This window comes from Nomascus leucogenys, chromosome 20 (assembly GCF_006542625.1).
Source record: "Nomascus leucogenys isolate Asia chromosome 20, Asia_NLE_v1, whole genome shotgun sequence".
NCBI lineage: Eukaryota > Metazoa > Chordata > Mammalia > Primates > Hylobatidae > Nomascus > Nomascus leucogenys.
In genome coordinates this window covers 58,427,937-58,454,077 of record NC_044400.1, presented here as the reverse complement: position 1 = coordinate 58,454,077, position 26,141 = coordinate 58,427,937, and the positions used below count along the sequence as shown (strand labels likewise).

Sequence of the window (26,141 nt, the reverse complement as noted above, 5' to 3'; positions counted from 1 at the left end):
AAAACTACCCAATATACAAATTAAATTGTTATTTTAATAAGTTGATGTAAAAACAGTCAATAGCACCCATATAGGCACCCATATAGGCACTTGGTAAAAGTAAACTGAAAATCTATGATGAAGTTAGAAAATATTGAAAATTTATTTGAACTGTATGGCCTCTATAGGGCTCTTTCCCATTCTTAAGATTGTATGAATAGTGCTTTCTTTTATGGTTCTATTTGTAAATGTTATGCAAAGCCTAGAACCTAATTTATTAGCATTAGTGTACACTTCAGGAGGTAAAACCATAGACTGAATTTACAAAATACTGTGGTGTGGTGTCATATTCTAGGCAGCGTTAATGGATAGAGATGGAGTAGAGCATCAGTAATAAGAGAACTAAACCTCACGTGAATTTTGAAAATTGAAAATTTTTGAAAGCATTCTGAGAGAAGAATTGGTCTCTTTGGCTCCTGATTAAAGTTGTGATTTAGCTGTGAGTATTCTTAATAGCTCTGCAAAATGACAGCCAAAATCACTTTTCTGTTTTCCTCTCGAGATTGGCGTTTTTAATACTTACCTTTAGAAGCTCCGTAAGAGTTAGCCTTTGACTAATAAAATGTATAAAACATTCTTTTTCACTGCAGTTTGCCTCTCAAGTGTTTTACTTTAGGGATTTAGTGTACTTTAAGAGTAAATTGCCTTTAAATTATCCTGTGTTTATTTGCTCAAAACTATACAAATCATCCAAATAAACAGACCCATTGTCATAATGAATACAGGTTTATATTTTCTTTTCCTTTTTAAATATTACCTTTTCAGAGTTCACTGTACAAATGTTTTTGACGAGACGGAACCAATATTTATAACATTATATAGTAAGGGTTTTAAATTACATACACAGCACTTATTATATATTTAGGGCACTTACTTTGAAAGTGATTGAAATTTAAAGCAAGTTAGGGATAGGTGACTGAGAGCTTGGTGATTGTATTCTAAAGCAGTGCTTTAATAACTCAAAACAATACTTTTTTTTTTTCGTTCTTTGCCTAACAGATTTAGAGTTGATGAATTGATCCCGGTAGGAAGTGACCAATCTCACCCAGATAGGGTCGCTGAGAAATAGCTTAGGAAAGGGAAATAAACAAAAAAATGCCAAATAATTGAAACATTACATTATTTCTTATGGAATTAATTGTTTCAGAATTTTTAATAACAAATTTTAACTGAAAATATTTGCCTCTATCCTTTTAAAGAATGAATTAAAGTACATTCTTTAGTGCCTGTATGAAGGTTTTATGTTAACTGTAATACCATTTCACTGATTTGGCATGTTGTTAGAAATATACATATATAAAAACATGTATCGTAGAAGTATTAAAATCTCAATTAAAATTTAATATATTCTTAGTTCAACATATAATACCATTTATAATGGCCACTTTCCCCATTACTGTTACACACATTTGTGTTGTGGGGCTTTCATTAATTTAGATGGAAATATCTCAAATTAGCATGACTGTCATTGGGAAAATGTTAAACTGAACTTTTAATGAAATCAGTTGTATTCCTTATTTATTTTTATTAGTAGTTGGTTTGCCTGTGGGATATGTATGTTGCTTTCAGTAATATTTTACGAATAACTTACACATGTTAATGTTTCCATTGTGACTGTAGACTCAAAGTGGATTCAGATACCCTGAGAGACCTTTGTTCCGCTTGTGACGTTGCTCTTTCTGAACTTCCTAAAGCCATCATTTACTGTATCCTCTTTCTCTTTCCCTTTAAGTATCATTACCAGTTCTTTTCTTCACCAGTCTTTGGTCATTGCTGTAGTTGTATTATTGTTGCTAACTACAGGATTAAAGAATCTGTTCATATCCATTTGATCTAGTCGATTCTGAACATTTAAGAATTGGTAGTAATCTAATTGTTCTGGAAACATTGCATCCCTTGGTACTCTTAAGAATACCATGGCATAACTGGCCTCAGTTGGGAATCTCATAGCACAGGAAGAATTCAGAGGGCCAGTTAGAAAAGTGGACCCAAGATTTAGCTTCCTTTTATGCAAAAGGAGGACACAGGATCATTTAGCTTGCCAAAGGCTTGCTTTGTGGCTGGATACATGCTAGTGTTTTCAGATTAATTTAGGCTCTTTTCGCGTAATGATATCAAGGATTTTTGATAGTGGCCTAATCATTGATGATAATTGTGGTGTGAACACTTTCACAATGATTGTCAGAGATCTGCATTTATGTAATATGATAGTTAATGTACATATTGGCTAAGCTAATACTAAAACTAACTGCTAATAATGTGGATAGTAAGCCATTTTTGACATTTACTGGAGTTTGGACTTTACGTCATTAAGATCTACCTAGGAATTTACTTCTGAATTGATCAGATTTTATTAACTAAATAATTATTAAGTACAAGCAGAATAACACAAAAGAGAAGTGGGAAAGAATTAAAAAAAAGAATAAGATGTAGGTCTCACCATTTTGGACTCAGACTAGGTAATAATAGGCACATGTATTAAACTATTCCTATGTGTTAGTATTGTGCCAAGTGCTTTTTATATTATACATCACTGTTTTTGATTCTGAGACTAATCCTGTTAGATAGCTACTGTTTTTTTTTTTCCTTCCAACTTTTATTTTAAATTCGTTTTAGATTCCAACTTTTATTTTAGATTCATATGCAGGTTCATTGCCTGGGTTTATTGCATAATATTGAGATTTTAGTTACCAATGATCCCGTCATCCAGGTACTGAGCATAGTACTCAATAGTTTTTCAACCCTTACCCCTCCTCTTACCTCCCCCACAAGTAGTCCTCAGTTTCTATTGTTGCTGTCTTTATCTTCATATAGTAGATTAGGAAACATGCTGGATGATCTTAAGTAACTTGCCCAAGCTCACATCTAGTAGGTAGCAGCGTTAGAGGTTGACCAGGGTTTCTCTGGTTCCAAAGCTTGGATTCTTAGCTGGTATGTTGTATGCATCCTTATACAAACAATATGCGATGGATTGTGATTAGCACCACAAGGGACTGCAAAGTGTAGGAGAAAGGAAGAGGCTGTTAGAGATTATTACCTGGAGGAGGGCAGGATTTGAGCTGGACATTGATGTATAGGTAGGACTTCTTGTGGAGATAAGTGAAAAGGCTTTCTGGGAGGAGGCATATGCAAGAATAGGGGGTAAATACTTTTCTTTAGAGTTAAGTATAAGGTATATGTAGAGTAATGAGGAATGCAAGAAGAAAGAAGGTTGGGGCCAAATTATCAAGAGCTTTACAATTCCCTAGTCTATTCAGTATGTATCAAAATGTCAGCACACTTAAAACTGGGGTACTCGGCTGTATACTGGGAAGAATGAGACACCCAGGACAAATATGATACCTTTTCTTGGCATATCCATTTTATTAGATTATTTGAGAGATATAAAACTATTTGAAGGTTTCTAAACATGCACGTTAGGGAAAATGTACATATATTTTAATTTTTAAGGTAAAAGGCATTTTGAACTTTCAGAGTGTTTTGTTAATAAACTCTTGAAGTTGCAAATCTATATCCTGTCATTAGGAGGTGAGAGGCATTGTGGTTTTTGAAGATGGGGGTGGCATGTCCTTTGTGTTTGAGAAAGCTAATTCTGGGTGGATGGCAATGAGGAGATAACAGAGATAAGGATGCCAGTCAGGAAATTATTTAGAAGGAGAGGTCTTGAGAATTCTAATTATTGGAGTGGCTATGAAAATGTTTAGATGAAATTTTATGAAATCGGCTTTATTCTTAGCATAGAAAGGAATCTGGCTATTTATATGAAGTCTAAGAAATAAAAATTACCTTTATCATTAAGCATACAGAATTTATAGAATGATTTAAATTAGTATAAGCCCTTGAAAAATCCAAGAAGAAACACACTATTTGTGATAGAGAATCTTCTTTATTTCAAATGTGCCCATTTCTTAATATAAAGATTAGTTTTTAAAAAAATGTAATTGGGCTTATGTGATGATTTACAAAGTTGTCGACAGAAAAACAGTTGCAAATGTATTTGCCAGTTGTTTTACAAATAAAACAAAAAAACTTTTGATATCCAAAGACAATATATTTGCCATAAAATGCTTATATAAAGCTTTTAGAATTCCATGTATTAAAAGGATAAGTGTTTCCAGATTGAACTAAAGTTATAAGTCAAGAGTCGAAGTCTCTACTGAACCCTTAGCTGTGAATAACAATATTTCAGACTACTGGCATATTACTTGTTTCAATATTAACTTCCAAATTTCATTGTTGTGTGAATTTCAAGCTTAATCTATAGATGATGATTTCTAATGCCAAATCTAAAAGGTTTGTTCTGTTCTTTAGCCATCTAGATCTTTATATTAGTATACATTGGATATTCGGTCTTTCTTGACACTGTCTAATTCTACCTTCTGTAACTGTTTTCCTTGACTAGTTTCATTGTTGCTGATTTTAAGGGTGGTTCTCTCTTAAGGCTCTGTTCTCAGCCTCCTGTTCCTCTAGTCTAGCTGAACGTTTCCTCCTCGGAGAACTTCATTACTAGGAAAGTTCTAAATTGGGGGTAGGGAACCCCAAGCCAATGATTGATTTGATTTTTGGCTTTATTTCCTTTGGCCCTTGGCGCAATATAGCACAAGCATCATGGCTACAGTCCCGAGAGTAATTTCCTTTCTACTAGGCTTTGTCAGCCCTATCCTTTAAAGTGAAACAATTTCAGGATTAAGGCTAGGAGCAGTTGCAGAATGTTCAATAATGTCTATTCAGTGTTTTCATAAGATAGTGGTAACTCCCCTCCAGTACTCACAGGCTGACCGGAGCCACAGAGCCTGGCAAGCGCAGTTTACTTGAACTAACATTCATCTCAGAGCTCAAATACCTGTATCTGTCCGAGTGTTTCTTTTTGCATATGAATTTGTTTTTATGTGTGCTTATGGATCTTGGCCTCTGTGTAACTTTTTTTTCTCTAGTCATTTTCACTTTCTCTACCTCTTTTTGATCTTCCTAAACTTGATATTATATGGAACTGAAACACCTCAAAAACTATTTTATTGAATTAAGTGCTGGGATTTTAATTCAAAAAATGCTTGAAATGAATATCTCATTTATGTGATTACAGAATACTAAACAGCCTTATTATAAGCAGCCTCATCAAAACCCCCTAGGGTAGTGAAAGTGATTTGTAGTTTCTTACAATATTCTCAATAAGTAAAAAGGCTTTTTAAGCCCTTGTTTGAAGTTTTTGTCTCCTACTCAGCACACTGCAAGTTGCACAGGCCCATGTTTTCTATTACTGTCTTTTTTTTTCTTTTTTAAAAAATCTGATGTTGGATAACTAGATAATCTTAATCCCCCTTCTTTATTCCTATTGTCCAGCAATAAATCTCTAACCTTTTCATTAATGATGTATGCGTAATTTTTGCACTGTTTCCCCAATGCCTTGAACCATTGTCATGTTTAGCTCTTATTTCTGCTTTGCCACACATATTCAGACTGTATTAATCCTCGCCATTTCTTTCTTCTGGGTACCACATTAAGAAAGAAAAGCTAAAGTGCAATTGTAGGTACCCATGGCTATATTTGAATTTGCATTTGTAACTATACCCTCTGATGTTTATGCCGTGTTTGTTTGGGGTCGTACGCTGTAGCTTATGCCTGTAATCCCAGCACTTTTTGAGGCCAAGATGGGCAGATCACTTGAGCCTAGGAGTTCGAGACCAGTCTGGGCAACATGGTGAAATCCCATCTCCTCAAAAAATACAAAAAAAATTAGCTGGGCGTGGTGATGTGCACCTGTATTCCTGGCTACTCAGGAGGCTGAAATGGGAGAATCACCTGAGCCTGGGGGAAGTTGAGTCTGCAGCGAGCCCTGATCAGGCCATTGCACTCCGGCCTGGACGGCGGAGTGAGACCCTGTCTCCAAAAAAAAAAAAAAGAAAAAAGTTTGTTTGGTTCTAGGTCTGTTATATATGGGTCCTAAAAAGAACTATAGAGGGTTAAAGTGAGAAAGCCAGTCGTTGGTGAATATGTCTGTGTGTGCATAGAGTTTTAAACATTATTTAGTGACTGTTTTATGTCAGCTATGGTATGAATAACTGGAAGTATAAAGATGCTGAAATTGACTATTTAAAAACATTTATTTATGTATTTATTTTTGGAGATGTAGTCTCACTCTGTTGCCCAGGCTGGAGTGCAGTGACATGATCATAGCTCACTGCAGCCTCAAACTCCTGGACTCAATCAATCTTCCCGCCTCAGCCTCCCAGGCTGTGAGGCACCACAGATGGCTAATTAAAAAAAAACTTTTTTTAAATGTAAACCTGAAAATTGCCTGAGAGTGGATTGCATAATCTAAAAATATGAAAATATGTATAAATATTTTGTTTCTTAAAAGGCCACTACTGTGGTAGCTTATCTAGTATCCTTGCTACATTTACTGAAAATACCTGTTAGAGATATCTGCACTGCTGTGTTCTTTTCAGCATTTTTCACAATAGCCAAGATACGGAAACAACCTAAACGTTCATCAATGAATGCATAAAGAAAATGTGATACATATGCACATGCACCATGAAATCTTATTCAGCGTTAAAAAAGAAGAAAATCCTGCCGTTTGCGGCAACACGGATGAACGTGGAGGGGAGGACATTATGCTAAGTGAAATAATGCGGACATAGAAAGACAAATACTGCATGGAATCTGAAAATATCAAACGTACAGAGTAGAGTGGTGGTTACCAGGGGCTAGGGAAATGAGTAAATGGAGAGATGTTGAAACTTCAAGTACAAAGATGCAGTTATGCAACATAAATAAGTTCGGAGATCTAATGTAAAACAGTATGACTGTAGTTAATAGTATCATATACTGTACTTGAAATTTGTGAAGAGGGTAGACCTTAAGAGTTCTTAACATACCAAATAAAAAAGGTAAGGATGTGATGTGATGGATTATGTGAATTAGCTTCATTGTGGTGCATATTAAATAATGTATGCATATATCAAATCAAATTGTATACCTTAAATATATCTACTTTTTGTCATTATGCCTTACTGAAGTTATAACAAAATATATATTAGAATATTTAATGGAAGTTTTTGTTATACATTTGCAGTATTAAAAAATAAATCTCCCTTCCCCCTTCTTTGGAACAAAGTATAATTATAAACAACTATAGTTAAAAAAAATTTTAACTGATATATGATAGATATACATGTTTTCGGGTATCATTCCTTTTTCACTCTTTTGTATACTTTATTAAAAAACAAGCAAGCAAACAAAAAATTTCAGTGAGTCCTATGTGCCAGACACCAGTTGGGTGTTTGGAATTTCAAGATCAGTAAGATATTCACCCTACCTTGTAGTCTACTAGAAGGCATACCCACTTAAAGGGTGATGATACATTGTGATAAGGGTAAAAGGGCCTAAGGCTATGTGCTGTATTTTACTGAATTACAAAGATGGAGTTGCTAATTTTGATGTGGAGATGCAGGTTATTAGTAGGTTATTAGTGAATCCTTTTTTTTTTTTTCTTAAAATATCCAGAGTAGAAGTATGTGCTGAGAATGTGTGAGTTTGTCAGATAGAGAAAGGCATGGTGGAAAACCATAGGTGTGAAGTGAGGAAGCTGGGTGGGGAGTGACGATTATTATAGGCATTGACATTTGAGAATGCTAAATATGGTTGTGAATTACCAAATACCCAGGATGACAGAGTCACTGCTGGGCCCGTTCGCAGTGCAGCATCATCCGTATTTGCATGTGAGATTTAAATTTTTGCCAGGCATTTTGTATGTTTCATCCAATTTAATCCTTAGAGAATCCCTGTGAGGTTATCTCCATGAGTTAGTACATATAACAGAAATTTAGGATTGCTCTCAAATAGTTCGTACTTTAAAAATCCCCCCGTGCCAAGGATCTTTATGTTAAAGCATAAGGTATATATGGAGTTGAATCAGGAAATGAGGCTGGAGAAGTAGCAGATACAAACATTGTGATTAATGTTACATTCTAGATCTTTATTGTCCAATGGCCTTATGAGTTTCTTCTTCATTTATTTTTGGTAAATAACAAAATTTGCTATTAAATATTCTGAAATCTTGGAATACGACTCCTAAAATATATCTGAGGCCCAATAATTTGTCCTTTTTAAAATTAAACTTTGACTCGGTTTGTTCAGTTTGACTCAGGTTTTTGATAAGTGCATAATTTCTGTTTGGGCTTTGTTTTCATAAATATAAGGATGACAGAATGTAATTTTTAAGAAGCACAGCATCTTATATCTTGAAGTTTTATCTGGCCCATAAGTCTGTTTTCACCCTTTTTTTTTTTTTTTTTGATAGAGACAGAGTCTGAGTATGTTGCCCAGGGCTGATCTCAAATTCCTGGGCTTAGGAAATCCTCCCACCTCAGCCCCGCAAAGTGCTTAGATTATGAGTGTGAGCCACGATGCCTGGCCCGTTTCCACTTTTGTATAGTGTGATGAAGAGCATAGCCTCTAGACTAGGGCAGGATTTCCTGAGTTTGAATCCCAGTCTGACAGTGGTTTTGTAATTTTGGGTAGATGATTTAGTCTGTTAGTGCCTAAATTTCCTTACCTCTAAAATGGGATGCAAAGAGTAAATGAATTACTGTATGTGTGCTTAGAATAGAGCCTGGCAAGGGTAAGTATTCAGGTATTATTGACTTATCGTTATTCTTTTTATCTATAGATACAGAGGTAGGATAGTTGTAGAAATGTGCTTTGATTTATTGAGTGTTATTAAGATATTTTATGTTGCATTTAAAAAAGTATGAAGACATAGTTTGAGGCAGTTAGTTGATCTAAATAACCGGACCACGCGTGGTCCGAGATTAGTTAACACGCTGTAGAAATATGAAGCTAAGTATAGACAGTGACATTGAGAAGCAGCATGATATTAAAAAAAAATTAGTTGTATCATAAGCCTGAGTCATTTTGTACCTTTATTATTTTATATGACTTAAAGATTTAAAGCATTTTGCAGTTGAAATGTTAGACTTTAAAATCTTTAATTTCTGAGTTTAAAGGTTTACTATAAAAATTTTAGAACATACTGAAAAGTAAATATAGAAAATACATCTACTTCAACAGCTAAAAATAACAAAGATAACATCAAAATTTTTTTTACAATCTTTTATAGGTATGTATGCATATTGATATATTTAATAATAGGCTCATACAGTGATTTTTTTAAAATGTGAAATTACTTAATAAATATTTGAATGCCAAGTATATTACAAGCATATGATAAGTATTGGGGACACAAAGATGAATGAGGTTGAGGTTTTCGCTCTCATGGAGCTTGCATTTCAGTTGGGAAGATAGAAAATACAAATACTATTTTGAGTTGTGAGAAATGCTATTAAGGAACAAAAGAGACATAAAATAGAAAATAATGTGGGGCACTTTTTAATTTAGGTAGGCTAGTTAGAGAAGGCTTCTGAGAAGGTCACATTTAAGGTGGCATCTTGAAGGACAATAAAGGGCCAAGTCTGAAGAATTGGGGAATAGCATTCCACATGGACAAAGACTTCGAGGCAAGAAAGAATTGGAATTATTTGAAGAGGGATAGTATCATTTTGACCCAGCATCTTGAGGGAGGAGGAATGTTGGATGAGATCTGGCTATAGAAAAGGGAAGGGCTGGATGGTACAGAGCCTCATAGACCTTGTTACCTTGTTTGGGTTTAATTCAGAGGGTAACAGGCCGGGTGTGGTGGCTCACACCTGTAATCCCAACACTTTGGGAGGCCGAGGCGGGCGGATCACCTGAGGTCAGGAGTTGAAGCCCAGCCTGGCCAACATGGTGAAACCCCATCTCTACAAAAATACAACGATTAGTCAGGCATGATGGTGGGTGCCTGTAATCCCAGCTACTCGGGAGGCTGAGGCAGGAAACTTGCTTGAACCCTGGAGGTGGAGGTTGCAGTGAGCTGAGATCGTGCCATTGCACTCCACTCCAGCCTGGGTGACAGAGTGAGACACCGTCTTTAAAAAAAAAAAAAAGTTCTTTCCATTCTCATCGCTACTGTGTTAGCTCTGAACTAAATCATTTTGGCTAGATGTGGCCAGAGCAGGGGGGCTCTGGGTGCCTTGTTAGGTCCTTGTTGGCAGTGGCCCAGGGTTACTATGACTCCTTTGTCCAGGAAGCTCATGGGGAAGCACAGACATACTTGGGTGTGAAGTTTTGGTGATCAGACAGGGCTTGTTTCCTGCAGGGCACATCCTCAGTCATGAATGAGAGAGATGCTCATATCACCACTCTCTTCTGCCATAATGGCTTCGTCCAGCTCTTGGGACAGCTTCTGGAGATGCTGAATTTCTGCCTCCACAGGCTGTAGGTCACTGTCAGACTCACTGGGAGAGCAGAGGGGCTCTGTCAAGGGGTAAGGGCTCTAGAAGGCAGACTCCCGCCTCAACCGCCGTAGTGAGTGGGTACACGAACCCATCCGGGCAGAGAGGCAGTGATGCTCCTTCTCCCAGGGGTCTGCGGCTGAGTGGGCAGGGGTGCCTCCAGACAGCTGGCTGCTCTTCTGGCTCAGGCTGTGAGTCTGGGATCCACTGCTCTTCTGTGCCCCTCTCTTCCTCCTCCTGGCCTTCACCTGAGTCTCCACCAGCCATTTGGTGTCAGGATCCTGGATTCTCTGGGACTTGGCACCTGAGGCACTGTTAGCTGAGCTATCTGCAGCCTGGAGGCTCTGCTGCCTTGGCTCTGGGGTTTCCAAGTGTTGCCAGGAGGGGTCTCCCCAGAGGTTGAGGTTGACGGCTGTCAGGGGCAGCCTCCTTTGGAACTGTCTGCGCACGGAACCCAGGGCTGTGGCAGGGGTCTGCTGGATGGCTGGCCACAGGCTGCAGCTCCTTGCTGTCCTTGAGCTGCTCCTGGTACTGGAGAGATCTCCGGCGCACAGAGGCCCCTACACCCTGCCACCGAGAAGCCATCTGCCTGCCCAAGAGTCTTGTCTGAGCACTAGGCCCCAGCACCCCCAACGTCCGCGCAATGCCAAGTACTGTGAAGTACTTTTAGGAAGAACTGTGGCACATCTTTATTGGTGACTGGTAACTTCTAGTGGACAAATGTTATAGGATCAGCTTTCAGTTCTTCATTTACATAAACCGAGCAGTTATTATTAATATATTACTCATTTTGCTTAAGTATGAACTCTCCTCTTTTAATGAATAATTTCATACCTTTTCGAGTTTAGGGAAATAAAAGAATGGGATTATTTAAAAGGTTACAATTATATTTGATTTATAGTCTCACAGATTTTAAGAACATTAAAGTGCTGGTTAATATGAAATTGGAAGTAGTAAAATCAATAAGTATTAGGCATAGACTGTGAAGTTACATTGTGCCACTTAGTTGTGGAGGATATTTATTAAACAAATGTTTGAATGTCTGCTTTGTGCTAGAGAGCAGACACTTTTTAGGTGCCAGAGAAGTAGGAGAAAACTAAACTAATGAAGTTGCTGCTGTCATAATTTTACTTTTAATGCTGTGGTTATTTGTTGGGCAAATGTAGTTTTGCTACATGCAGTATGTGATCTTAGAATAAAATTGGGAGCTTCTTCGTATTATGATTGCTGCGCATTCCAGTACTCACTAGTTTGCAGTTTCCTTTAATTGAAGCTGAATGGCATATTGGTTTTATTTATTAATCTTTTGACTCATAGTATCAGTTATACAATTCACAATGATAAATCTCTTTGAGTTTTATACAAAGCATATCCATATTCTTTTTTTTTTTTTGAGATGGAGTCTCTTGCTCTCACCCAGGCTGGAGTGCGGTGGCGCAATCTCGGCTCACTGCAAGCTCCGCCTCCTGGGTTCACGCCATTCTCCTGCCTCAGCCTCTCTGAGTAGCTGGGACTACAGGCGCCCGCCACCATGCCCGGCTAATTTTTTGTATTTTTTTTAGTAGAGACGGGGTTTCACCGTGGTCTCGATCTCCTGACCTCATGATCCGCCCGCCTCGGCCTCCCAAAGTGCTGGGATTACAAGCGTGAGCCACCGCGCCCGGCATATTCTTAACTTACTATCAAGTTTAACTTAGTGTAATAGACCTAAAATTAGAACTCAGATCTATTAACTCCTAGTTTTGTGTTATTTTTGCCATATGCTATATAGTATTTTTTATGAGATCTGTTTAAAAATCTTATAGAAATATGCACATATGCTGGTCCTCTGAATGTAACCAAACTTATATATGAATAATCTATGATGAGTTGTTTAAATGTGTTTATAAAATTATCTGGTAACTTTTATAGTGTACTAAAAATTTAGTTTTACATTTTGAAGTGTTTAGGTTTGTTTTCAGGCAGGTGGCTGGTAGTCATGATAGATTCATCATAAGCCGTAAATATGTTAATAATTAGGATTATTTTTTCTTTATATTCTAGATTAGTAAAGGAGTAAGAAGCCTGTATGTGTCTTAGGCCTCTAATTTATAATGTAACAACGTGAGAACAGACTGTAGGAATGAAAATATAATAAGTCTTTGTATTTTGTCAGTCTTCAAGATTTCTAGATAAATGGGAGCTGTTTTTAGTTAAATACAAATTCCCAAGCAAGACAACATATATTTATAGACAATTCCTTTCTAATTATTATGGTGATGTTTTTGAAAAATCTTATACTAGCAGAATTTCAAATTGAAAAACAGACCTTTGGGAAAAATAGGCTTCGGAGAGTCTGTAGCCCCACAAAAGCCCTTATTAATATTTATATTTGCTAAAAGAAAGTACCATAGTAATCATTTGCATGTTCTGAATTAGTAATTCAGAAAAGTTAGTTTCCATTTATCATCCTTTTGTTATTAGGAAGAGTTCAGTATTTCCTTCTGTAGCTTATGAGATGTTTGAAAACCCATTTTCGCTTGTAGTATATAGTATGTACACAAAGGAGCATATTAGTGGCTCAGTGTCCAGTCCATGGAAAAGCTAGATGTCTTGTTTTTGATACTTGGAATTGTTGATTCACACGTCTTAGGGGTCCACACAGTCTCAGACATGTTGATTGATTTGGATGAATCAAATGGAAAAGGTTTGGGGTAAACTTATTTAAGAAGTCTTTAATTTCTCTGCTACTATGGATGAAAGCACTTCAGTAACAGGGTATTGGTAAAATTAGAATTCTTCCTGTAGAGCCTTTATATTAAGACATGAGGATGTTGGACAGTCTCTCCTGGCTCTGTTCCCACCACTTAGGTAGGTCTTTGGATCGTAGCACTTCCCACTTTTGAGTCACAGGAATACACTTTTAAGGCCAAGTGGACTTTACCTAGGTTTCCTTTAACTCAGGGTTGCATTTTAAAAGTCTTAAAACTCGCTGTGCCTTGCTTTACTCTGATCAATCTCTAGATCCCTTCTTTTTCCAGTTACTCTAACATAAAAATTCTCACAACAGTGGAAATGAAAAACCATAAATAAATTTGTGGGTTTTAGAATTTTCACAAATTGGAATTATCATCTAGAGGATTTACTAAATTTATATATAATAGTTGTTTTTGTAACTCATAACCAAATGCCTTTATTTAATGTACTTGCTGAAAATTGACGGTTTTTTGGCCAAAGCAATATAATCAATGTCTTCACTGGTTTAGTGCCTTTTGGCAGAAAACTACAGTATGTGTTTAATTATTGGATTTAATTATTGGATTTTACTTTACAGTTCAGGTTTTTTCTGTCTCTTACTGTCTTTTTTTCTATTTTAGACCATTTGAGTTTACTTTCATGTGGAGATGGTAAATAGAATGTCATCTTTTTATAGGTGATAGAAAATATTTTTACAATATCTGTTACATATGTACTTTCCAATAGTTAATTATTTCAAGTTATATTTTTTTGTATTAACCTTTTGCTTTGACTTGCCTGATTTAAGGTAACTATAACTTAACCAATTTTAAGAGGGCTTTCTGACCTCTTTGGATCTTGGTCGTCTTTTGTTAATTTTGGAAAATCTTGGCTATTATCTTTTCAGATAATTCTTTTTTCCTTTGCTTTCTCTATTCTCTGTTTGGGACACCAATTAAGTATATGTTAGACTGTTTGATAATGGTGTTCCCTTACGGTTTCTTTATTTTAAAAAACACCTCTCCCCTTTTTTTTCTCTTTCAGTTTGGATGATTTCTGTTGACCTAAGTTCATGAAGAATCCTGTCAAAGGGATTCTCCATCTTTGATAAATTCTTATTTTTAAATTTAGCATTGCCATTTGACTCTCTTATAGTTTTCGTATCCCTGCTAAAATTTCCTATCTGTTCTTATGTTGTCCAGATCCTTTAACATATTAATCTTTTCCTTTACCTCTTTTAACATATTTATGAATCATAGTTATTTTAGCATCTCTGATTAGTTCCAACATCTGGGTAATCTCTGTTTGGTTCTGTTGTTTGCTTTATCTCTTGACGATGGGTTGTTTTTTGTTTTTCCTTCTTTAAATGTGTCTCATACTTTTTGAATGATAGAAGAACCTGTGTCTAGAAATGAGTATACCTCCTCTGTCACACTGTTAATATGGTAGGTTGAGTTAGTTTTGTGACTGCTTGGGCTGGCTATGGCTCTGTTGTTAGTATCATTACCTTCAGTGCACCACAGACCTAAATTTCTCTGGCGGCGAGTTGCTGTTATTTTGTGCTTTGGATGGACTGTGTGGTGTTCCTGCTTGCTATGGTTTGAATATTTGTTCTCTCCAAAACTCCTTTTGAAATTTAATTGCCCTTGTAACAGTACTGAGAAATGGCACCTTTAAGAGGTGCTTAGGCCATGAGGGCTCTGCCCTCATAGGTGGGATTAATGTTGTTATAAAATATAGGGCAAGCGTGGCTCCCTTTTGTGTCTCTCTTTTTGCCCATCTGCCATGTAGCGACGCAGCAAGAAGGCTGTCACTAGATGCTGGTATCTTCATCTTGGACTTCCCAGCCTCCAGAACAGTGAGGAAATATAAATAGATTGCTGTTCCTTATGAATTACACTGTCTCAGATATTCTGTTACGACTGCACAAAGGGACTAAGACACTGCTCTGTTGGCAGCTATCAGCAACATCCTGTTCTATAGTGGATTCTTTTATGTGCTAGGTTTGTGATGGGAGTGGAGAAGTTCTTGGTTTTCCTGGTCTACCCTCAGTCTTAGGTAGGGCTCGTAAGCCTGAGTCTTGAGAGTAGAACCTTTTCAGTCGTCTCTTCTCCCCCTAATCTCTCCCCTGCCATGGCAGCCAAATTTTGCCTTGTGACTGAGGTGGTACTTGGGACAGAGAGTTTTCTGTCCTTCCCCTAGCAGTAGTATACTTCTGATTAGTTTTGGTATGGGATCATGGGTCAGGAGGGTCTCTGTGTCCTTGAAGCATAGTAGGCTTTTACTTCTATCTCTTCCCTAGGAGCAGTGGATCTTTGCCTGGGCCTTGCGGGTGGGAGAGGTAATTACCGCCTTCTCCTAGTCTGTAATTGTCTCTCAGACTCTGACTAATCCTGATTTTTGGTATATCTCTTTTTCCTTTCCTTCCAGGTTTTGTGTTCTGTTCTCTTATTTAGCCACTCACTTGTATTCCCCATCTGTATTAGTTCATTTTCACACTGCTATAAAGATACTACCTGAGACTGGGTAATTTATAAACAAAAGGGGTTTAATTGACTCACACTTCCACCTGGCTTGGGAGGTCTCAGGAAACTTACAATCATGGCAAAAGGTGAAGGGGAAGCAAGGCACATCTTACATGGTGGCAGGAGAGAGAGAGAAAGAGCAAGGAAGTGCAACACTTAAAACTATCGGCTCTCATGAGAACTCCCTCACTATCATGAGAACGGCATGGGGGAAACTACCCCTGTGGGCCAGTCACCTCCCGTCAGGATCCTCCCTCCACACATGAGGATTACAGTTGGAGGTCAGATTTGGGTGGGGACACAGAGCCAAACCTTATCACCGTCTAACTTTTGACTTTATTTTAATATTTTCTTGCACTTTCTCTCCCCCGTCGTGTGCTCTTTTTGTATTGCATTCAGATTGACTCATCAGCCTGTAAGTAGGCCAGTAAACTTTTCAATTACTTTTGTGACTCAGAAACTTACCTATAATTCTAGTTAATCTACTTGACTGTGTAGTTACTTAATTATGTAATCGACATGACAGCATATATCTTCCATTTTTGTATAAGTTGTACCAAAAATCTCTAATGAGGATTTCATGGTTTCACTTAGTTGATTTCACAATCTAACAGTTGTGAAACTGATAATCTTTTTTTTACCTGCCTGTGGTGAAGAGTGCATAGTTTTGTAGAAGGATTATGGGATTGAGTCAGGTGACCTGGGATATTATACCATTTCTTTTATCTGCTTGTCTATTCAACTACAAAACATTTATTGAATACCTTTTTTATTCTGGGTGGTGGGATATTGTTACTATGAATTCTGATAGCTTTACACAGTAATTGTGTTGTGTTTTTCATAGGTTCACGTTTAATTCTCCCAACAACTCTGAGAGCAGTAGGTATTATTTGTAGTAATTATTTGAGGAAACCAAAGGACTATATAAGTATCATGCCCATTATCTCATAGATAGTAAAGAGAAGCAAGCCTTCCACAAACATTAGTAATATTCCATCTCATGGATACTTCATAATATGTGTAACTATTCCTTGTCATTAGAAACACACTTTAAGTTTCAGCTTTGTAAGTAATGATTCAGCCAGAGTCCTAAGAGGTATACTTTATTGTTCTGGGCCCTCATCGCCCAAATTCTGACCTCCTGCCAGTAAATACTATGGGTTCTAGCCACCACATTATGTCTTGAGTTTCTCTGCTTTTTTCTATTTTCATTGCCATCACTTTGGTCTAGGCTACCATTCCTTCTTACTGGGATTCCTGCAGTACCTTCCTAACTTCTTGTTATCATTCTTTACCTTCTGCAGTCTAATCTCAGAAGTACACATAAGATAATTTTCTCCCCCCTGCTTTAGTGGCTTATGTAATTATGATAGAACAGAAACCTTTTATGCTGGCCTGCAAATTGCTGCATGATCTGGCCCCTGTCTACCTTTGTAGCTTCATCTGTTTTTACCATTTCCATCTACCCAGTTTCCTTTCTGCTGCTGGAGTATGTGAAACTCTTTCTCTGTTTCTGGGACCTGGCACTTGAGGTTTCCCACATCTTGATTGTTCCTTCTGATCTTTTTGCATGTCTGGATGCAGTATGTTTTTGGTTTTGTATTTTTCTCAGGACTTTTTTTGGTGACTTCCTATAGGAGCAGGCTCTGTCTTTGCTGTCCCTGATAAACATACACAGTATTTTGTTAATTTCCTTTATAATACTTATAACCAGAAATTACATTTTAATATGCTTATTAACTTGTTATCTATACTTATCCACAGAAATATACGCTGTAAAAGGATTGGGCCCTTGTACTCATGTAGTATCTAGGTAGTACACATTGTCTCATAGGTACTCCATAAAGCTTTTTGGATGAATGCCTTGGTTCATACCTTTTGTGCATAAACCTTCATATGAATGCCTTGGTTCATACCTTTTGTGCATAAACCTTCATATATATATGTATATATATACATATATATACACATATATATATACATATATATACATATATATATACACATATATATATACACACACACACACACACACACACACACACACATATATATATATACATACATACATGTAATTTTCTTTTTTCTGAGATAGCCAAATTAGAATTAAGCTAGAGGAAATATCGAATGCATTTTAAACCAGATACAGTAACTTAAATGTTTTAGAAGTGATTTTTTTCAACGATCTTAGAATTCTTAAAATCGGTACTTTGTTATTTTTATTTTATTCTTCTCTTACATACATAGGTTCTCTTATTTTGAACTTGGAAAATATATACAAGTGTAGACAAGAGAATAAAACAAATTGTACTCTTCAGAAAGAACCATTTTGGTATTGTTCTTTTTTATATGTATATGTAATATTATTTTATGTAGTTGTGCTATGTTCCAAATGTATGTGTCTCCTCAAAATTCATATGTTGAAACCTAACCCTCAAGGTGATGGTGGTACTAAGAGGTATAGCGTTTGGGAAGTGATTAGGTCATAAGGACAAAACCCTTATGAATGGGATTAGTGCCCTTATAAAAGAGGCCAGAGGGGGCTGAGCACGGTGGCTTATGCCGGTAATCCCAGCTCTTTGGGAGGCCAAGGCAGGCGGATCATTTGAGGTCAGGAGTTTGAGACCAGCCTGGCCAATATGGTGACACCCTGTCTTTACTAAAAATACAAAAATTAGCCCGGTGTGGTGGTGCATGTCTGTAGTCCCAGCTACTTGGGAGGGTGAGGCAGAATAATGGCTTGAACTCTGGAGGCAGAGGTTGCAGTGAGCCAAGATTGCACCGCTGCACTCTAGCCTGGGCGACACAGTGAGACTCCATCTCAAAAAAAAAAAAAAAAAGCCACTTTTGCCCTTCCCTTCTGCCATGTAAGGATATAGCAACAAGGTGCCACCTGTAAAGCAAGAGACCCCTCACCAGACACTGAATCTGCTGGTGCCTTTATCTTGGACTTCCCAGCCTTTAGAACTGTAAGCAAAAAAATTTCTGTTCTTTCTAAATTACCCAGTATAAAGCATTTTGTTATAGCAACCTGAGTGGACTAAGACAAGTTGCAATCCTTTTAGATGGAATTTTGCATCTTTTAAAAATCCAAAGTATCCTGAGCTTTTTCTTAACTATTGAATGGAAGATATAAATTATTTCCTCATTGTTGGGTGGATTCTCATTGTTGGATAGTTTTCAGTTTTTCTTTAAAAAATATTGTTGTAGATATTTATTTGCCTAAATCTTTTCTCCACTTTGGATTTTAAGGGCAGCTTCCTAGAAGCATACTATTAAGTTAAAAGATATGAATATTTTAAGGTTTAAAAAATATCTATCTGTATGTATTTACTGACAGATTGCTTTCTGGAAGGATTGTGTTTTTGAGTGCCCAATAGTGTTTTATTGAAAAAGAATCTTTGGTATTTTCAGTGAAATGTCATGTTTTTATTTCTTTGATTATTTAGAGTATGATTGGTTTCCCTTTTCTGTGTTGTTAAATACACTGTCCCTTGTAATTGGGGGTTGAGATTGCCCTGGCAAAAGATGTGTTAAACTAATGAGAAGATGAAGACTGATTCTTTTCTGACCTTCTCTTATGGTGATTCTTGTAAAAATGTGATATCATGAAAAGGGTTGATCTTTCTATTAATAATAAGTTAATTGTGGTTTCATTTTTTCCAGTTTTGTAAAGTTTCAGTTGTTGTTAATTTTTTTCCCCCAAATGTAATTCTACGCTTGATCTTAGCCAAAAGGCCAAGAAGCAATGCCCCCTTATAATTCTGGTTTTATCTAGAAACCTAGTTTCTTAAATTTCTTTCTTTTTTTTTTTTTTTTTTTGAGACAGGGTCTGGCTCTGTCACCCAGTCTGGAGTGCAGTGGTGCCATTGTAGCTCACTGCAACCTCTGCCTCCCAGGCTCAAGTGATCCTCCTGCCTCAGTCTCCCTAGTAGCTGGGGGTGAATTCAGGCATGTGCCACCATACCCAGCTAATTTTTGTATTTTTTGTAGGGACAGGATCTCCCTATATTGCCCAGGTTGGTCTTGAACTCCCAGGCTCAAGCAATCCTTCTGCCTTGACCTCCCAAAGTGCTGGTATTACATGAGCCACTGTACCTGGCCCATTAGTCTCTTTTTATGGCTTGAACTATTATATGTAAATCCAGGTGCTATCTGTGTGTCCTTTCTTTTCTTTTTTTTTTTTTTATTGAGATGGAGTCTTGCTCTGTCACCCAGGCTGGAGTGCAGTGGTGCGATCTCGGCTCACTGCAACCTCTGCTGCCTGGGTTCAGGTGATTCTCATGCCTCAGCCTCCCGAGTAGCTGGGACTATAGGCATGCGCCACCATACCTGGCTAATTTTTTTTTTTTTTGTATTTTTAGTAGAGATGGGGTTTCACCATGCTGGCCAGGCTGGTCTCGAACTCTTGACCTCCAGTGATCCACCCACCTTGGCCTCCCAAAGTGCTAGGATTACAGGCGCGAGCCACTGTACCCGGCCTTGTGTGTCTTTTCTACCATGGGGACTGATGATCAGAGAAGCCTGCCTTGAAGCATGAGAAAGAGGGGAAGGTTGGGAGGGAAACAGTGTGTGAAATAAAGGAATAAACTAGGCTTTATAAATAAACTTGCATGTAAATGGTATATTATTTGCTAACTCAAAATCTCTTTGCCTCAATTTCTCCTTGGGTTAAAAATAGATAATCACTATCTTTCAAGGTCATGGTAAGGATTAAACTGGAAACATATGTATGCACATATATACCTGTCTTATATTGTATATAATTTGGTGTTCAGTAAATTAGGTATTTTTTTCCCTTGGAAAATAGAGGGATTGGCAGTGTCTTGGAATTACTATATTATAGAAACACAGGAATGAGGTATATTAGTATATGCTAGGACATTGCCTGAGGTGCCGAAAGTGTATAATAAGTTACATTATGGTGGGCAAAGCAGTTTAACAGATCCATTCTTTGTAACACAGCTGCAGTAAAAATAGAATTGCGTAATTAAAATAAGATACGAAAAGACTCTTTGAAGGTTAATTTAAAAATGAAAATTTGCTGCTATGTTTATTAATCTCTTTGAAGGAGACTTAATGGTGTATGAAATGTTCCTTTTGTAATTGACAGAAACAAAGCACCATGTACAGTGTTAGAGTGTGTAGCTGTGCTGAGTGAGCCATGTAAATCTGCAAGGTTATGTATTTTGGTATGATGGTGATAGCTTATTTTCATATTATATAGCCATGAAATTGATCCTCAGCATTTATCTTATTCTTTGAAAAGTTACTGTGAACAGTAGTATTATCAGATTGTTACCTGGATTAATACGTCACAAATGGATGAGCCTCTCAGCAAACCAAGGAAGTTATCTCAAATGGGACTAAAATAATGGGATTAGATACCTGAGTTCCTTATATTTCTCTGGAAAAGAAGGTGCTCACTCTAGAATTCACCCAAATGCAAGTTGGGCTTGAGAGTTACAGGCGGTCATCTTTGTAGCGAACCAGTTCCTGCAAACAGCCCTGAGTCCCTTCGATGTGGGAGACTGTGTGTGCCTGGTTAGGAAGGTGAAAAAAATGAAATGTGTTCTCCAGTAAAAGAGACTTAGGCCATTTTAGTCAGGGTGAACAACATACCCACTTAATAGGGTTGTTGTGAGCAATAAAGACCAGTACAGGAAAATGTTGAGTACAGTGTTTGCCACATAATAACTCTTAGAAAGCATTAGCTGTTACTGTATTTTAAAATCCTACAGTTTCCTTCTATGATGATGCTCTGCTCGAAATGGTTATTTAATTCTTAAACCTGTTTGTAATAAAGGTTTAGAAAAGAACCAGAATAGAGCTGGAGTGTGACTTATTGCTTCTACTGCAACTACTTTAGGAAATTTAAATATAAAGAAAACTAACAGGAAATTGTCTCGTTGTATAGGCAGGGTAATGTACAAGCTATTTTAAGAAGGGGCACTTTGCATTTCAGTGTTCATCTGTCAGTTGGCTGTAGTAGAAACACCCTGTTTATTTAGCACCATTGGGGGATTAAGTATCCCACGTGAGTGAACAGCCATTTATTGAGTACTTACATATATCAGGCAACTGTTCTGAATGCTTTACATGAAATAACTCATTTAATCCTTACAAGCTTTTGGGGTAGATCCCTATCTTATAGGTGATGTAACACAGACCCAGAGAGGTTAAACACGAGTTCACGGAACTGGCAAGTGGGTGGGACAGAATTCTCATAACAAGATTCACATCCTTAACCAGTACTCTTGCCTCTTGAGTAATTGAACATTGACTCCTTTGAATTATAAAACTTGCTTTATTTCAAACATTTTGGAGGCAAATTATTTCTAAAACGTGTTACTTATTTCTCTACTTTCTTAATCAGAATGTAGTGGGTACAGTTAATGGGTACAATATTAGGGTTAGTACACATGCAAAAACACAGATATTCTTAAGGATTGTTGATTTTGTGTTCCGCTGTTCATGTTCAACCTTCTTTTTCATGGATTTGAATTGCTGTGATATCTAGTTTTCCAAAAGCTTTTTACTTAAATACAGTATAACAGTACAGAAAAGGGCTCAAATCATCAGTATACAGCTCATTTTAACCATTTTTAACAAAGTGAATACTCACATGTTATTAGCACCCAGATCAAGAAACATAATGTTGCCTTTACCCAGAAGTCCTTCATGTCCTCTTGAAACCACTATGTGCCTTTGCCCAAGGTTAACCACTGTCCTTACTTTAATACCATAGATTTGCTTCCCTGTTTTTGAATGTGAATAAATGGAGTCATCAGCATATGATTATATCAGCTTATTTACTGGACAGCTATCATTTTACTTTTTGGTATCTGCTAAGACTGGCAAATAGGAGTATCAAGGCTTGAATTGTAAATCTTGATGGTATGAAGGATCCTCTTTTGAATAAAGCATGTAGGATTTTAATGTGTGATATTTGTGACTTAGTTTTCATTTCTGAGTATTTTTTCAGGTTTATGTTTTGCCTGGGTGAATTCAGAATGTAACTTTCAGATATACAAATTGTTTACCTTGGTTACCAGGCTATGTAGTTTATAAGAGCAGTAAAACTGAAAATACAGCATTCAGTGCTAGTTGCATTATGAGAATGAAACCAAATTTAGCACCTCAGGTTATATATGTGTGTGTGTATATATATGTGTGTGTGTGTGTGTGTGTGTGTATGTATATGTGTGTGTGTGTATGTATGTGTGTGTGTGTGTATATATATATGTATGTGTATATATATATATGGTATATGTATATGTCTATTCATGTAAATATGCAATGTTGATTTATCCTAATTACTGAGACATTCCATTATGGCTTATTGAAATTACATATAAACCTTATTTTAAATCTGATTTTTAGATACTTGATTTTTAAGAAGCTGATCACCATGGGCCAATTCCTCTTATTTGACAAACAAGGAAGTTGTGGCTATGTGAGCTCATAATTTGAGGTTCAGTGGAACAGAGGAGAACTGTGACGGGTAGAACATTTCCTTTCCTTTCATATTCTCTGTAAAACCAAATCAGTGAGAAGGATGCAAGGAGAACTAGGACAGTATATGAACTTTTTCCTTCTTAAAGCTTTTTATGTTTAGGAGCATATTCGTATAACTGAGAAGATTGTTTGAAATTTTAGCTTAAGGCTAATATATTATTTCAATATATACTCATTGAACACTTACAGATATTGTAGGTATTGGAGCAATGAAGAAAACGAGCTTAATTTCACTGAGGATAAGACAGTTAACAGGTAGACAAATATTTATCAGGAGATGATAAATGCAATGAAGGAAAGTAAAAATAGGTGAGAAGGTAGAGAATGTTAGGGAAAGTATATGTGTGTTTGCTGTTATTTAAGGTGGTCAGGGAAATCTTCATAGTTGACATTTGAGAAGAGGGAAGGGAGGGACAGAGTGATGAGATACCCTTCAGGTGGAGACAATGGCATGTGCATAGGCCCTGATGGATAGCATTGTTGGATTTTTGGAGAAACTTCCAGGAGACTACAGGGCTGGTGTAGAGTAAGCAATGGAGAGAGTAATAGATCAGAGAGATTGTCTAGGCCAGAATGGACAGAGTCTTGTAGACATCATCTACAAGATGTGAGGACATTGTCGTTGTATGTCATTTACTCTGAGATGGGGAGCTACTGCAGGGTTTTTGAGAAGAGGTGTGACATGATTTATGTTTGGAAATGATCACTTCAGCTTTTTCACTGAAATGACACTCTAGAAGGTCTAGTCTTAGAGCAGGGAGACCAATTAGTAGGCTTTTGTCCAGGGAGAGAAAGTGCTAGAGCTCCCTTGTTAGCTATGGAGGTGGTAATAGGTGGTATAAGTGGAGCTATATGTGGATACTAAATACAGTGAAAGCCTTTCTGTTCTGTTGTCCTGAAAATCAAGTTCATTGTCATATGAACTTTATTGTGAAGTAAAGACATAAAAGCTTATGCCTTTATAGGATATAATTTAAAGAGCTAGGAAATTGGAATAACCCGTAGTGTTCAAATGCTGAATGTTACAAGATACAATAAGCACCAAACCAAATAAACTTTTTTTTTTTTTTTGCCTCTTGCCTTGTCCCTGATCCCTTTAAAACTTAGAATTTATTTGAGCTTTTTTTCTTTACTGTTTTGGTTGATATTGCTTTCATTTTCTACTTGGGTTAAGATGTGGCTTGCTAATAATCTAAGATCATACCATGCTTTTACAGAATTACAGACTTTGATTGAACTCAAAGAAGTGGACAAAGCCTAATGCTCAAACTGTGTGCTAATTACAGGAACTTCTCTGGTGTATCCCTTATAGATTGTCATTCATTAGCTCCTCAAATACTTTGGGTGGTTGGGAACTTATTGCTCCTGAACAACTTTTCCATTAGTAGGCAGTTCTGGTTTGTGAGAAGTTCTTTGTTATATTAAACTAAAATCTTTCAGTACTTTCTTTGGGTTCTAGATGTATTCTTTGTAGCAAAGAGTGGCTATTTTTTCTCTTAATGTTTTAAAAGACCCTGTATTAGGGTTCTATACAGAAATAAAACCAGAAGAATGAATGTATATGTTCATTATTAAAAATTAGTAATATAATTTTATATAGTGCATATCTGTAATTATATTACCAATTATTTAATTGCACTTAAAATACTCAAAGATGTAACTTAAAATAATTAATTGTTTTATACATGTATCTACATATCTACATAGATAGAGATATGTAAAATATAGAGATTTATTTCAAGGAATTGGCTGAGGTGATTGAAGAGATCCAAATCCAAATCCAAAATCCATAGGACAGGGTGGCAGATTGGAAACCCTTGGGCAGGCGATGATGCTGCAGTCGTGGGGCAGAAGATTTCTTTCTCAGAAAAGGCTTTCCTGCTGATTAGATCAGGGCCACCCAGATTTCCAAGAATAATTTCATTTGCTTAAAGTCAACTGATTGTAGATGTTAAGTTTGTTTACAAAATACCATCACAGTAGCACCCAGGTTAGTGTTTGATTGAATAACTGGATACTATAGTTTAGACAGGTTGACACATAAAACTGTCATAGTCCATCCTTGTCAACTTGGCGCCCATACACGTCTTCTTAAATGATACTTAATCTCCAAATGAACGCAATAACAAAGTCATACTTCTGCTTAACATAATATGAATATCCTTCAAACAACTGAAAACATGCCAACCCTTTCCCCAGAAGAGGATGCGGAGTCCCTGGGTAATGTTCATTCTCCCTAATAAGCTGTAACTTAAATATCATGATATAAAGTTAGCTATTATTAATATATCTTATGTCAGATGATAAAGGGATTAAAGAGCAAGAAAACAGATATTTGCTAAATATTTGAATACATTCATTACAAAATAAGGAAGACATAACAATTACAGTTTTCTGTGGCTGGTCACATGGTTGTAGCTGGTTTTTATTTATGATTACCTTCTTCCACTATCCATTCCATTTTTCCCTTTCCCTTAGCAAGCACCTTAGCTGTTTGTGGTTCTTTGCCTGTTGGGGTGATCCAAAACTTCATTCCTGAAGGGTCTGGACATACCCAATTTAAGTAGTCCTTAAATTGGGTTATTGTAGTTTTCCATTGACTTTAATCACAGAGCATGGTAGTAATTACAAGATCTCTCGTATTCCGGAGTTAGTCTTTCATACCTCCATTGTATGGTAGCAGTTGAATTTCTTCTTAGTAACCAGCAACCCTGGTAAGTACAGTAACCCTGGGTTGTCTTTGCCTGTTCATTCTGAGGCATGAGGAGTTCAAAGTGGCCAGGTGGTAGTCTTAATGTCAGTTCAGTGGAATCATTCTATCTCCCAGTGGAAACAGTCCTCTTTTTGGAACTAAGACCTCTAGACCAGCAGAGGATAAGGTTAAGGAATAGGCAACAAAAATTTTGCTAGTGAAACAATAGGGACAATAGTGAGTGGCACCACTCTTATTTCTCTCTCTTGATTCTGGGATCCATGAATCCTGGCCATGGGAGAAATAGTACCATACATT

At 36.9% G+C, this 26,141-nt stretch overlaps 1 protein-coding gene and 1 pseudogene across 2 annotated transcripts in view; one reads left to right on the top strand and one right to left on the bottom strand.

Moving 5' to 3' along the window:
• Positions 1-26,141, top strand: part of STIM2 (stromal interaction molecule 2) — a 163,354-nt gene that overhangs the window by 2,719 nt on the left and 134,494 nt on the right. The gene's annotated exons all lie outside the window — the stretch shown is intronic.
• On the bottom strand, positions 10,247-10,958 carry LOC100596937 (annotated as a pseudogene).